The sequence below is a fragment of the Tenrec ecaudatus genome, chromosome 15, assembly GCF_050624435.1.
Source record: "Tenrec ecaudatus isolate mTenEca1 chromosome 15, mTenEca1.hap1, whole genome shotgun sequence".
NCBI lineage: Eukaryota > Metazoa > Chordata > Mammalia > Afrosoricida > Tenrecidae > Tenrec > Tenrec ecaudatus.
The window spans coordinates 69,712,314-69,723,178 of NC_134544.1; the positions used below are offsets into that span (position 1 = coordinate 69,712,314).

The 10,865-nt window shown below is 41.3% G+C and overlaps 1 long non-coding RNA gene across 1 annotated transcript; it reads left to right on the plus strand.

Annotated features, from left to right (window-relative positions):
* The first annotated feature begins 1,315 nt into the window (after window positions 1-1,315).
* LOC142427268 (uncharacterized) lies at window positions 1,316-6,646 on the plus strand. Its single transcript, XR_012780028.1, has 3 exons — window positions 1,316-1,447; window positions 3,381-3,578; window positions 6,520-6,646. It is a non-coding gene; the product is annotated as an uncharacterized LOC142427268 (long non-coding RNA).
* Window positions 6,647-10,865: the final 4,219 nt, after the last annotated feature.

Genomic DNA, 10,865 nt, shown 5'->3' on the forward strand with positions numbered 1-10,865 from the left:
TAAGCCCACTCCTACAGTTTTTGCTGTTTGCCATCTGTCAGCGTTACCTAGAAAGCTTGGAATCCAGAATGTAGGCCAAGATTACAAAATCGTTGATCAGTCATTTCTTCCCTGGAGCCACATTGTACTTTTAAGCTTCTGGCCTCACCTTGGCTCTTGGGATCACCCATCTCCCTACCCCTTGCCATTCCTTGACTGTAGGCTGCAGTCTTTCCCAAAGGCTTTTAAATTGGACATCAGTAAGCAGAAGAGCTTAAAAGAGTAGCACGTAAGGATTCGCCTGGCTTGTTTTCTTGTTTAGGATATCTCTGTCTTGGCCAACGTGCATCTCGATGTCCTATTGGTGTCTTTCTGTCACTTGTTGTCCACCTCCACAAGAAGTTTCTGTAATTACCATAGTGTTGCACTTAAATGTGCTACCCAACCATAGGCATTTCTTCACACATAATAGATATTGTAAAGAATACAAAGGATGCAAGCAGATTGGAGAAGGTTAAACATGATGAAAAGCTAAGCATCAGTTGGAGTGGCATGTAAGAGCATTATTCAACTTGATCACATTCGCCAAATATGTCAAGGGTTATAGTCTTTGGGATAGTACTGGCTGGTAGAGAACATTCTTCACAAAATATTCCTTTTAAAGTTAGATTTCTGGTGAAGGAAGATGTTTACCTTCAATGAAGCTTGAGAATTATGAGGCCTTAAATACTTGTACCTTGGAGGGAAGGGAGTGTAGAAAGGGAGAACCGATCTGGGGGATCTACATGTAACCTCCTATCTGGGGGATGAGCAACAGGAAGGTGGGTGAGGGGAGACTCCGGGCAGTGTAAGATAAGATAAAATAATAATTTATAAATTATTAAGGGTTCATGAGGGAGGGGGGAGTGGTGAGGTAGGGAGAGGGGTTAAAATGAAAATGAGCTGATTCCTGGAACCCAAGTGGAAGGCAAATTTTTAGAATGATGAGGGCAACGAATGTATAAGGGTGCTTTCCTCAATTGATGTATGTATGGATTGTGATAAGAGTCTTATGAGCCCCGATAAAATGATTTATTAAAAAAAATACTTGCACTTTATTCTGAAAATGAATATTGTATACTTATAGGATGTGGATCCAAAGTTGATAATTATATTTGAGAAATTGGTAAAATTGCTCTGTAAATGTAGAGTGGGCTCTGTTTTTAATGCAAGCACCCTCAGATAAGGGCATGGTTTTGATTCCAAGGGTTCGGGGTGGTCACTATTTAGCTCAAGAAGTATAGGCCAAGAACTTGACATGTTTCTCAAAATTGTCTGCTCATCAACAAAGATTTGGCACTGAGAAATGCAGTCCAGTCTATGGAGTTAGAAGTCAGTTACTACTGTCTTGCACATTGAAGCCTCACAAGAAAGATTTCAACTTCTGACTGGGTTGTGAACCAGATCCATTCACCTGACTCCAAGCAGGGTGAGCAACCCTGGGGCTCCTGGGGGTGGGGCCAGGGTGGAGGAGCTTGAGGGGAAGTAGGGATCCATGCTTCCTGGGGTCTGACCCCAGGAGAGCGCCAGTGTACAGGGGCCCATGCTGTCCTGTCCATCATGGTCCAATGTCTCATCTCATCTCCCTGAATGATAGAATTCACTGGGTAAGTAATCAATTTGCAAAAGGCCTAGTGGTTACAGATTGGGCTTCTACCTGCAGGGTCAGCAGTTCAGAATTACAAGTAACACCTGGGGGAAAGACAGGGTTTCTACTCTTGTAAAGGGCTACAGTTTCAGAAACTCACCAGGGGCAGGTCCACCTCCTAAAGGGTTGCTGTAGCGGGAACCTGCTTGATGGCAGTGAGTTGGGTTTTAGGTTTCGGTTGCTGATGACAGTGACAACAGAGAGAGTGTCTGTTTGCTGTGTCCCCGCTTTGATTAGGTCTCCATTGAATCCTTTCTGATAATTATCCAAAGATGTAGATCATCTTCCCCCAGGGGAGAATGCCTTTGAAGTAGATTGCCTGCACTCCTTTCCAGCCAGCTCCTCTCTACGGGCCTGCCTAGGTCAACTGTCAAACTGCATTACGTTACTACAAATAATGCTACATTAAAACATCATTTATCTTTGGATTCAAAAGTGCACTCACTATGGGGATATATACTTCTTACTTCATTCCAAAATCTGCACATAAATTTCAATCTATTTTTTTAAAACGTTTTATTAGGGGCTCATACAACTCTTATCACAGTCCATGCATACATCAGTGGTGTAAAGCACATCTGTACAATCTTTGCCCTCATCGTTTTCACAACATTTTCTCTCCACTTAAGCCCTTTGCATCAGGTCCCCTATTTTCCCCCTCCCTCCCGCTCCCCCTCTCACATGAGCCCTTGATAATTTATAAATTATTGTTTTGTCATATCTTGCCCTGCCTGACATCTCCCTTCACCCCTTTTTCTGTTGTCCGTCCCCCAGGAAGGAGGTCACATGTTGATCCTTGTAATTGGTTCCCTATTTCCAACCCCTCTCCCTCTACCCTCCCAGTATCACCACTCATTCCCCTGACCCTGAAGGTTTCATCCGCCCTGGATTCCCTGTGCTTCCAACTCCTGTCTGCACCAGTGTACATCCTCTGCTCTATCCCTACTTGCAAAGTAGAATTCAGATCATGATACTTGGGGTTGGGGTTGAGGGGGAAAAGAAGCATTTAGGAACTTGAGGAAAGCTGTATATAAAAAAAATTCAATGTAATAGATGATATATAAGTGTTTATATGGAACCCTTGTTTTGACGTGTGTTAAGGGTTGGACTGCTAATCTCCAGGTTAGAGGTACATACCTATTAACTGCTTGTCATGTCTTTACAGTCTTTGAAACTCGGTCGAGCAGTTCTCCTGTGTCCCCTCAGCAGCTTATACATCTAACTCTACTTGATGGGAAGTTTTACAGTGTTTCTAAAGTGATTTTACAATGTATAGTTCCTCTAGAAAATAGTGTTCACTTCATACTAGCTTTTTTATATAGCCCTTTTAAAATGTTTCCAGCTGCTTTAATTAACATAACCATCTTCAAGGTTCATTGATTTATCATTCTCCTTGAGAATCACACAGTAAGGAATTGATAGTTACGTGTGCTGTGAGGTAGGGATCCTGCTTTTTGTTTCTTTTTCACAGCTTATTTGACTTTGTCCAATGTATGTTTGATTGTCCAATCTCTATTTATTATAAAGCCATCTTTACTCACATGTCTGAAGATTATGAGTTTTAGATTTTATTGCTCATGATAAAATCATTTTTCCATCACTCAGTAAGGGCACAGTTAACAGTATTGAGGACTTTGTGCAATCAGAGGAAGGGAATTGTTATAGCTTTTGGACCTACAGATTATGTGTTATTCACATTGTATTCTCCCATCAGCTTGCAGATTGTGTATCACCAGCAGCGGCGTACAGGAAGGAGGAAGAAGTTCCTGATTTTGGTATTATTATTTCTGGGATGTCCTCATAAGAGATTGAAATTTGTGAACATCTTTATTGCTGATCCAGATAAGACAAACATAGAGTATCCCAGTTGCTGGCAGTGTTCTAAGGACCGAAGAAAATGACCAAGGCCCAGGTGATTCTGATGTGTTTTATCCTTTTCTATATTTCATACTGGGATTGTGGAAACCTGCATAATACAGATCCAGTTCATTGGAAAAGTGGAAATTTGAAATTGTAGACGTTAGAGATAAACTTGAACTCTGATTTCAGCATTGGGCTTGAGATTAGGAGACATTGAACATAATGCGTCTCTGAAGATTCTTGGGATCACATTATCATCTAAATCATTATTCTATGGCCAAACTATGGCAGTCATTCAAATTATAGGCTATGCCTAGTTTTTAAGGGGAAATAAGATCATTTCTTTAGAAGTGTCTGTATTCCATGAGATTTTTGTTTGACTAAGTTTCTTTAATGCTTCTTTCTGAAGGTGATGTGTTACATAATCTCCCAAAGAGCCGCATTTTCATTAATGAATCTAAAATTGAAAACCCAAATTTTTAACCTCAGCCAACAGTGGTTCAAAAATGATTGACATCTTCTCCCCTCCTCTAACTATAGATGCAGGAGAGAGAATCAACCATCAACGTCAGGTCGGATTCATATGAGGCAGAGCTTAAGCATACCTGTACTCTCCATACTTTTCCAGTGATGGCACCAGTTATTGTTCCCACAGTCCTCTCCTACTGTGCTCATTAACTTTTTGCAGTGGCCATGTGCAAATGTACAGTCCAGAGCCACAGGTACAAGTTTTATTAAGTAACAGCATATAATTTGGTATCAGAATGAATAGGCTGCACATTGGGATTCATATTAAAGAGCCATATAGAAAATTTTGCTCTTCTTCAGGGCAGGCTTGTTCTTTCGGTCCCTCTCAGACATTTTACCCACGGAGGCAGGCTCATTTCATAGTTCCATCTGTCTAGCCTTCTCTCATCTCCTTGGGGGATATCCTCCTCTTGATCTTGCTTGCCTGCCCCACTATCTTGGCTGAAAAGTCCTTTCTGGACCTGTAACCGTTGACTCTGTCACTGTGTCCCTTCTGCCCTGGTCATTATCTCCATCAGTCTAGCTCTTGAACCATGAATATTAACGTTCATTTTGCAGAACCAGCAGTAGATGAGTGAGTGCCTATGAGATAGAGGTTCACGGTGTTCCATGATTTACTTTGTAGCATCTCACAAAGCTAAATATTCGTCAAGTAAACAAATACCTCATCAAGATGTGGATTCTGGTGAGTCCCTAATCTGTATAGAGGTCAGGGATCAATCTGTACGGTTCTCCTCATTCATGTGTTTGCAAAGGCTGATGAACCAGATCATCAGGGCAGACAACAGTCCACTGCCTCACAAAGTGAAGTTGTTGAATCTGGTCAGATAATAAGTTGCAGGGGATGAGGAACCCAAATGGGAAAGTCATACCGCAAGCTGTTGACTCATGGAGTAGGGGAAGTTCTCAAGTCAGGTCACACAGGGGGTTCACAGGTGTTCAAGGAAATGGCTCATGCATTTCTTGAAATTGGCAAATCCCTAATCCATGGGATCAATGTGAACTATGTGGCTTCAGGGTCTAACAAAGCCAAATCAACAAACCAATGTCTCACTGTCTTTTCTTATACCATGCGTGCAGGCAGTTCTCTCTCTCTCCCTCTTGATATGATGGCTTCTTGGGTCAACCTAGCACCTTCCCTGCCTAGGCAAGGTTAGGAGGGCTCCAGAGGTCCACCCAACAAAACTACGAAGACCCCTTGGAGAGCATGTGGTGGAAGATGGCAGGTGCAAGAGGACCTTGCAATTAAAGTTAAGGCAATCTGGTCTGAAAGTGGCTGCGAAGAATTTGTCCTAAGGTTGTCACGAGGAGCTTGTCCTAAGGTGACATTTAAGAGCTTAGAAAGTTGTACTGCATCCAGGAAGGGAGATATTGCCTATGAACATTTTGATCTTGGTTCTCAGTTATATTTTTTTTCCTGAACCCGAGTTTTACCTTGTTCATTAATAGACCACTTTAATCTGTTGAGTTTTGTGTGACCGTAGCAACAGATTATCAATGAGACATAGAGTGCTGTGGGAGGAATGACTTGATTAAGAGTTAACAAAAATGTGGAGAGTTGAGGTATGTTTGACCTCCCCCATCTGAACTCTTCCTGATAATTGTTGACACTGATACTGCTAGAAGTCCTAATTCCATTTGATAATAAACAGGTGTTTATCTACTTTGTGGAAGCATAAATTTTGGCTATTTCTAGCTCATTCAGATAGTTTCACTGGACCTCAAAATTCTAATGTTATGAGTGGGTGCATTATTATAGAGCACGGGAGTCCGCTACACTCGAACAGTGATCCTCAGGAGCGACATTGCAATTGTGGCAAATATTAAAGACAGACCAGTGTGGCACGGGGCTCCTCAACCTATGTCAGGACTGAGAAAGTGAATGTATTTTCCAATGGGTATATGTACTGGAGTTTACAGATCTTTCCATAGGCGTGCACGTCATGCAGTTAGCGCATACATAGTCAGTGGGTACTATCATCAGCGGGTAACATAATAAGCAGGATGGTGAGTCACCCTGTTGACCTAGTGCTAGTTGATTTCAATCCCACCCTGAGCCCTCCCCAGGTATTTGTGACATTTATGGTGGCTTAGCTATAGAACCTGATTTCTCTGATCTACAGATAACCTTCAGGCATAATGAAGTAGCCAGGCACGGAAACTGTTCTTCTACTATGGTAATTCCTTTAACACTGCTCCTTAATGGAGAGCTATATGAATGTGTATTTGAAAACATTTCTTAGAACAGTGGGGACCTTTCTGGAAATAGGGCTCGTGTTCTGTCCCCATAATTGCGAATGTAGAAATAAGGTCAAATACTTTCTACCAAGTCCTCAGTTTTCCACACATTATGGAATGCACTGTCACAATAGTTTTTATTACTGTTTTGCTTTCTTTACTGTAAGATATATTTTAAAAATCTTCAAGTATAAAATACGCCATTAAATCGACTCCTCTTTCTACAGGAATCACTGACATTCAACGATGTGGCTGTAAAGTTCACCTGGGAGGAATGGCAGCTCCTGAACCCTGCTCAGAAGACCCTAGATCAGGATGTGATGTTGGAGAACTATCACAACCTGGTTTCCATTGGTGAGGAGAATTCTCAAGTCATTGGCCTCGTCATTGGCGTTTCCTGTCTTATGTGTTAAAATTTTTGCAGTGTCTGTGGTGTTCTCAAAGAGGTAGATTCTCATTGCATCCTCTTGTCTTAAGTTAGTGGGTTGGGTCTTCTGCCCTTGAGAGAACACTTTGTTCCTTTGAACATTATTTTCCTAGAAATACAACATTCTGCAGGCTTTACAAACTTTAGGTTAATTTTGGTGTGTCTAAGATTGTGTAATTTCTCATGAACAGGTTATCTAGTTGTCACCCCAGAATCTTTCTCTCAATTGTAACAAGGAGAACTGTGGTCGGTATTAGAAACAAGCTATAGTGGAATTTTATCAGGTGTATAGTCAAAATACCTTAAGGGTAATAGGCTGGGGGTATTGATTCAACGGGCAGAAGGCCTCACATCCATGATAGATGTTGGAAAATGCATAAAAGTCTGTGCTTCTTTGAATGTGAGCACTCACTTTTCCTAGCAGTTGAGAAAAGTACCCCTGTAGCTCTAAATGAGATTAAATTTCCATTTATTTGATTTATACTATTGTATGTTTGCTTCCATAATTTTCTTTCTTTAAGATTCTCAAAACTTTCCCTCTCTTATATGCTTCTCTCTTATTATGAATATCCATCTTGCAAACTTCTCTCCAAACAGATGGAGCACCATCTTGGATGTTCAACTCGAACCATAAATGGGCCTCCTTTGTGCTTTCTTAGCTCCCCACCTTTGAGTTTCTCTAAAGATTTTGGTGCCCATTCTCTCATTTGTTCTCCTGTTCCTTTAAAGTTTTCTTCATTCTGGTGAAATAAGTTCTTTCTATTTTCTTTTAGAGACGGTCAAATTGCCTTGTCTGTTGGAATTCTTTAACAGACATGTTTCTCCATAGTTTGCTCCTTTTGGTGAAACACATTTATGACTTCGGTTATTTTCAGGTATCTAAAGTCACCTTCCTAGCAAGAAATTGTTATCAGCTTAGCATATAATTTTGCACCGCACCTTCAATTTTTTTCTACCTGTAAGATTTTGTTTTGTTTTTCTTAGAAAAGTACAAATACTTTAATTCTAAGTGACCTGCTCTGCTTAGGACCCACCCAAGAGACTTTCAAAGTGAAATCCAATTGTTCACACTTCATCTAGTATCACACAGGCCGCTTTCCAATGTGTGCACACGCGCATACACATGGGAGGAAGGAGGGGACGGGTTGGGAGTGCAGGCACAATGGACTTTGATCACAGGATGCAAAACGCTTCAGAAACCAGACCTGTCAGACAGCTAAGTACAAAACTGCCTAAAACAGCAGGGCTGCTTTTCCCAGAGGGGCTGCATACAACCAGATGAAGATGACTTGGATTTGTTTCCCTTCAGTCAGTTTGGAGCTGTGGCCGAAGATGCTGCCTCTGGAAAGCTGAGCGCGCTGCTGAGGCAGACCCGGAGTCTGCCTGGGACTGGGAAGCACAGGCTCACTGGGGGCCACCGCAGGCTCCTCACTGCCACTGTCAGAAAGCTCCTGTCTGGCTCTTCCAACAGCTTCCTGGAGAGGATTTCAGGATGGCTTCCATGCTCCTCTGTCAGTGCAGTTCCGCAGCAATCCCAACAGCTGTCTTCGTTGTACCTGAATCAGGAACTTCTGGCACGTTCTAATTGTTCCTGTGGCAGGAGGGAGATGAGCACAGGACTGAGGGTTACGGGTCCAGGGGCTGGGCCAGATTGGCTCACCTGTGCTTGAATTGCACCATGGCCACGTGCGTCATGTAAGATTTTTCTTTTAAGTTGCCTGTTCCTCCAATAACTTTGTAAGTGGAAAGGGCATTTTAAACATCCTGTATTCTTTGATTTTTCCTTAAGCGTATGTCTGCTTTATATTCTTTACTATGCAGTGTGCCTTCTTTAGGCCCACCCCTTCTTAACAGGTCCTCAACCCAAAAGATGACCTTTGCTGCTTCTAAAGAACATTTTTGCAGGACATTCCAACAGAATTTTTTACTGTAATTCAAACAATGCATAGAATAATCAATATCGTTCTCTTTTCTTTTTTGTCTTTGAAGTATCCTTTTGATTTCTAAATGTATGATTTCTTTTGTGTCATCCCAGAACTCATCTGGTCTCAGTCATTAGTCTTCAGTCATCAGTCTTTTATTACTCCAGTTTATTCTTTACATAGTCTCTCAGCTCTGTGATCTAGGTATTTTGGTTAGCTTCTACTTGGATTTGAGCAATTGATGGTCTGTTCCACAGTTAACCCCTGGACATGTTTTGACTAATGAGCTTCTCCACCATTTCTTTCTAGGGATGTGGTTGATTTGATTTTCATGTGTTCCATTCAGAAATATCCATATGTATAGTTTCCATTTCTGTTGTTTAATAAGAAATTTGGTATGAATTCATCATTCATCTCACATTTTTATTGCTAAACTTGCATATCCTTTCTGTCATGGAGGTCACATTTTCCACCTACTGACAACTTCCCCAAATGTTACGTTCATCAGTGTACATGATTGTATGATTGATCAATATCAGACTATAAAAGTCATGTGAAATTTTCAATATATATGTTTAATCTTTTTTGGGGGAGCTCTTACAGATATAACATTTCATAGTTCAATCACTGTACAATTGCTACCACAGTTTCAAAACATTTTCCTCTTGACTTCCTTTCTATCTGCTCTCCTTTATCCCCTCCCTTCCCCACCCTCAATTTCTTTATTGTGGAAAAGAGAACCTGGATGAAAGCAGCCTTATCTCTTTACTCCTGACTTCAGGGCTTGGAAGACCAGTACTAGTGTTAGAAGAAAACCTCCACAAGTCCCAAGGATAAAGCTAGAGCTGAAATGCACAATTTCCAGATAGAATTTTCTCCACAACTGCCCTCCAGTAAGATGTTAGTATTCAGCTTCTACAGGCGCCTCACTTCTTGCTACTCAGCTAAAAGATGCCTAGCTTAAAAAGCAATCAGGTTCCCTTTGATGCTATCACTCAAGGAGTCAAGTATCCCTTTGTCTCTTAAATGCCCTCTGGATGGGTCCTATGGGAGGGTTGTATAATTGAAGGGCAGAAATAAAAAGGCTTTATATTCTTTCACCAATTTATACAGTCTCAGGGCTTGCAATCTCCCTCCCCCTACCCCTCCGCTCCTCCCCCAGCACACACACACACACACACACACACACACAGACACCTACCTACCTAACAAGGTAGGTAGGACTTTTACCCTGGGGGGGTCCCTGAAATAATTGGGTGAGCAACTGAAAACCAGTTGTGAGGGCAGGTGAATTGAAGTACTCTCTCCTCAGTGGCGAGAACAAGAACAACATGTCTGCTCTTGTAGTTAAAATTGCTGGCAGATAGTAATAAGCCATGTGCTTGTATGAGGTATCATTAAGGTAATACTATAATGAGAGGATATTGTGAGGATAATTTTTAATTAGGAGAATGTGACTTGGATTCTTCTCCAATTTACAAATGTGAATTCCTCCCTCCACCCAAATGCCTGGCCTTGCAATCTTCTTTAATTCTGAGAATAAGCAATTAGGCTGTGTCCTCTCTTCTAGGTCCTCAGTTTCCCACAGCCTAATACTTACCATGAAGTGTTCTAAAAGAATGCAGGATATTCCCACGTTCACACTATTCCGTTCTGTTGTGTCCGTGCCTTCTGAAGGCTTGCATGGCTCGCTACTATATAAACTCACTGTTAAATGACCTCGCTGTCTCATTCCGGGATTGGAGATGAGGCCACTCTTCCCTGTTTTGCTGTCTGCTTTATCTTCCTTAATTGCACACACTATTTCTAAGGGCCCATTTGAGTGTGGGGCTGGATCCCCCACTGTTTACGTTTGCTTAAACAGTTGGTGTACCAATCTAAATAGCACTTATAACTGGTCTTACTTGCAGGCATATGAATATTAACCTTCCACTGACAGAATTATTCTTTAGCGAAGATATTACCATGTACTGTTTGATGATGGATACGATGCCAGGCTTCTTTCATTTGTCATTCTTAGCCTTATAAACCACGTGATTATGTAATTATAAGTAGACAATACCAGTCTATTTAAGTTTAATAATCATACACAATCGATTTTTAGACATTCCATTTTGTTTTGAAAACTTGCAGATTTTTGTTGATAATACTTCATATATTCCATCTCCACATTCTTAGAATATGTGTGCAGCTATTTTTTCTCATTTTCAGTCACGTTTTCCTC